Raw genomic sequence first — 4931 nt, 5'->3', positions numbered from 1 at the left:
TCTCATATTAGCAGAGGCAATACTTGCACAAAGGAGACATTTCTCCTGCCAAGAACTTACTTTCTTTTTAATTCTTGTCAGAATATCTTCCAGGTCACGAGGGGAAAGAGATTGTTCCAGAAGCATTTTAAATTTTTGATGATTGAGCAAAATCTTCACCATCTCCTATCCATAATGCCTAAGGCAGGATGGCAGGAAAAAAGGGAAAGAAAAGTGAACCAACACAGGAAGAGTGTTAACAGAAGAGACTGATACCTTAAACTCATCAGGTGCAATTCTTGCACGAGAAGGCATTGCCTACTCAGCAAAGAGGGAGATTTACCTCACTTGACACTGCACAGTGCTGTCAGCTGAACACAAGAGGCAAGAGGAGAATGTGCGGCAACAGAAAAATACCATTTCACCATTTGGGGGTGTGCTTCTGTGGCATCAAAAGATCCCAGGGAATAAGCAAAACACATCTGCTTTGTTGTCAGAGCCTGTTAGCAGTGTCTTGCTGCCATTGCACAATAATTTGCCTTTCTTTACCTGGCAGGGAAGCCAGGACAAAACACCTCATGCATCCTATTGATTATTCTATACTATGGGTATGCACCGGGACAGCTAGTTGCTCTGGTGTTCTTGGCAGCTATTCATGGGAATTTATTCATCAAAGGAAAGGGGATTTTGGTGGTTTGGGTTGATTTTAACACTAGGAAACCACAGTTTTCTTCAAGAAGAAGTTTGGAACCCTCTGAGCCACAGATAACAGCACTCTAGAAATCTCCAGAACAGGTTTAGAAAAACTGAATATGTTGGCTAAAGACCCCTGAAATATTTCTAGGCAAGTCTGAAGTTAATGAGAAATGGATGTTTGGCATCCTTCAGTGATGAACATGAGCAAACACTTTGGCTTTGTGTTGTGCACCTAAGGCCAAACAAAAGTGTTGGACTGGCTGATCTGAGCTCTTTTGATCTCAGTAAAGAATCCTTCAAGCCACAGGAAAAAGGTGGCAATGCTCCTTTTTGCTGGCCAACCCAAGGTTTCCCAGCACAGCCATTTGCCCAGGCAGCCCAGAGCAGTGGTCACAGTGCCAAGGCTGACAGAGCTCAAGAAGAGTTTGGACAATGCTCTCAAGCACATGGAGTGACTCTTGGGGTCACTGCACATGGCCAGGAGATGGACTCGATGACCCTGATGGGCCCTTCCAACTCAGCATATTCCATGATTCTATGACCCTTATTCACACCGTGAGGTAACTTCATGTTCCCTTTAGTTTCCACTCTTGCGTGGTTTCACCTTTACAGCCAGACACAAAACGGTTTTCCTGTTTTGGGAGGTGAAATGAAGATCATTACTTGTGTCCTTGTGGCAGTCCTGAGCAAGCTTCCCTGCCACGTGTGGCAGCCTCTGAGCCCTGGGGGTGCCTGCGAGCTGGGTGACTCCAATTCTCTCCACCAGGGACAGGAGGAGTTGGGCCGCACACTCGCGCACCGGGGCGGGGCGGCTGCTGGGGAGGAGAGAGCAAACCCTGCGCACAGGGACAAGGAGCAGCGGCAGCGCCGGCCTTGGCCAGAGCTGCTCCCTGCCCTTGCTGGGGGAAGGAGCCTGGGCTCTCCCTGCACCTTCAGACACCTGCACAAGGCTCTGTCCTCAGCTAAACACAAAGGTAGCATTGCACACTAGGCCTGCCTGCACGGAAGAGGGAGGAATTCAGTCTCCCTGCACTGTCTGATACTCAGTTTCTTTCACAGTATTTACTCGGAGAAAGATTAAAGAAATAGATGACATATGAATAATTTAGAAATTAAGGACAATTGATGCTGACCCATCAGAGGGCACCCAGTACACAGAGCTGCAGCAGGATTGAGGCTCTTTCCACCCATTTATCCCCAAATCTGCAGACCTTTGGAAAATAACAAATGCAGGGAAAACACGTGGTGGGCTGTGAAGTTGCAGAATATCCAGCAATGCAGCCTGTTTCTTCTGTGGGGCTTGGCAATGGATGCATCTGAATGTTTTACCCTATTGCAAAGCTGAGGAAAGGGTGGCAGGCAGTTTAGCCAGGCTGTCCTGTTCTAGAGAGTGTCTCTTGGGAACTATCAGGCCCAGCACCAACATTCAAGGCAGCATTTGCTTCAACTGTCCCATGGCTGTCAGCCTGTGGAGGTGCCTGTAAAGTGGTTCATCTTCTCAAGGCTAACATGAAACATCAGTTTGCATAGAAAGTAGAGTTCTAAGGCCAGGACAGTCATACAAGACTCCTTTGGCAGGAGCTGCACCTGCTGTGCAGGCTGTGCCACACCCAGCAGATTGTCCCCCATGTGCTCGATGCCCCAGGAAGGACCCTCATCGTTTCTCAAGTTAATGGCATCATGATGTTATTTTTGCCCATTTATCCCATCATAAAAAAAGCCAAACAATATTAAAAGTAGTAACAATTTTATTTAAATAGTTAAAATATAAAAAAGATATAAAATTGGATACAATATAACTTGACTAAAATAAGGGATAATTTGGTTCCAATAATAGCGCATAAGCAAAAGATAACCGCGGGGTACAGAGTTCTTGGACCCTTGCCACCTCATACAAGCTTGCCAAGTGAAAATCACCCCTTATATGTCATGTGTACATGCCATCTCCTCCCATTTTCAGTTTGTCATATCTCTATCTCCATCCTCATTACCACCCTTATCACGCATGTGCCACCATTCAGTTTGGTGGTCGCACAAGTCTTTGGGGGTTGTTTTGGATGAAGACCTCTCCTCTTCCTCTTTGTCCTTTAATTCACCTTTGGGTTACACATGCGCACCAAGCCAAGACTAACGTATCACTGCATCTACATATCAAGGCAATAAATCCCTTATAATCAGCATTTTCTGGGACCGAACCAGGTTCTTAGTCATTTTTAGCAACTGTATCTCACCTTCTTTCCTGTGGTCCTTGAGAACATCTGCTGGGAAGGGGAGGGGGCCCCTCCTCTCCCTCTCTTCTTTGGCATTACAACTTTTTAACTATTTTACTGTATCAATTTTTATCAGCACGCATCATACCTATTTATCACAAATCCCCCATTTCTCTTCTTGATCATTATGATTCATGCTGTATTTAAAAAGCTGTGCCCTGATATCTTTTATATTTTTCAGAATTTTGGTTTTCTCGTTGTCTCTTTTCAGCTTCAAATTTTTCCAGCATTTCTGTTACTGCTTCTAGTCTTTCACACTCTCTTTCAAGTGTAGTTAGCATTTCCTGGTCTACTTCAATCTTTTTAAGTCCTTGTTCTTTAACATGGGTCAACTTAGCTTTTAATACCATTATAGATCTTGGTTTTCCTTTTTCTGCTGATTCTGAATCTAGAGGCATTGTTGTAATCTGCATCCCCTGAATCACTGAGTGAATTAGCCTAATAAAACACAAAATCATACAAGGAAGAAACAGAAGTCTCAGAATTGAGCATAACAACATGAACTCTAACTTTTTCCTCCAAACACTTCCAAAGAGGTTACCCCACCAATCTGCTTTCAAGATTGAATTCCACTTTTGTACTGGCACATGAGCTACTGTTTTAATTTCCTCTGCAAGTTCTGTTGTAGCTTCCCCATAATCATCAATTTCTACACAGCACTCAAATTCATTAAATCTCCCACAAACTCCTCCTTCTTCTGCTAACAGATGGTCTAAGGTGATCCTGTTTTGGTACACAAATGCCCGCACTTGTGTATATTGTCTGGCCAACATTTTTAAGGCACCAGAGGTGTGATTTGACACCACCTCCACTACTGCTTGGAGCCTTAATAATCTATTCAGCAGGTAAATTGGGGTCCTATATCCCCATGAATCATCCTGAGCCCATGTTGCTGGGTCATAATATGCTATAATTTGTTCTGCAGGCCATTCATCCTCCCCCCATTTTTGATTCCCTCCTGCTGTTGGAAAATTTAAATTTAAATCTCCTTTACTCCACTGCAGGGTTTCATACAGTGGAGTTCCAGCATATTGCTCCTAGACCTCAGTAGAACAAAGAAGGAGGGTTGTATTACTCCCAAAATACAGGTTCTTCCCCACTTTTGAGGTAACTCACTGTATACTCGTTGCCCACAAATCCAATATATCCCATCTGGGGCTTTCCATTTCTTATCAGTTTTCTCTAGTTGTTCCCAATAAGACCTCAGGCTGTCGATGGATTGGTAGGGGTTAGCTCCAGGACTTCTGTACCAGCATAAATTAATCTGTTCATCCCATTCACAATTTATTTCTTTTATTGGTTCCCAATATCCAACAGGGTTTTCAGGTCACCAAATTTTTGAACAATCATCCATATTAACCACCAATGTGGATTTACAAGGAGTATGCCCTACTATTTTATTAAATTTCCTTCCTTCTCGAGTTATACAAATGGTTCTAATTACCTGATGGCTTAAAATCCATCCTTGAGGTCTCTTCGATGTTCCAGAAATTTGGGTGTGGTTCCACTTTAAAAATTGCTCTGGAGCTAAGCTCTCACCTTTCCATGGCCATCTTTTACCCATTTTTAGACCTCCACAAATCCAACATTTGGATAATTCCAATTCTGTAGCAATCCTTTGCATCAATCCCACAAACCGATTCTTATTTGAGGCTGGCAAATCCCAATCTTTGTAGTACTCTTTTAGCTGTTTATACAATTCAGCTAATTCTGTTGACTCTTTTCTCCTGTTCTTTCCTCTATTCTCCTTTGTTTCTTTTTCTTCTTTTATTTTCTCTTTCAATTTTTCTCTTAGTGCCTGGCCTCCTATTCCTATACTTGGATCATCTCCATTATCATTTCTTTTAAAACAAAAAAACCTTTCATATTAAGGGCCAATGTGATTACCATGGGGAAAAGGAGCTCATCCATTATATCCCCAATTTTTCTCTACCCAATACACCTTTCCTTCCTTAATACAAACATCTATAACACTGCTGCGATTGT

This window comes from Ammospiza nelsoni, chromosome 22 (assembly GCF_027579445.1).
Source record: "Ammospiza nelsoni isolate bAmmNel1 chromosome 22, bAmmNel1.pri, whole genome shotgun sequence".
Taxonomy (NCBI): domain Eukaryota; kingdom Metazoa; phylum Chordata; class Aves; order Passeriformes; family Passerellidae; genus Ammospiza; species Ammospiza nelsoni.
The sequence above is the reverse complement of the archived record's forward strand: the minus strand, read 5'-3'. Positions refer to the sequence as shown.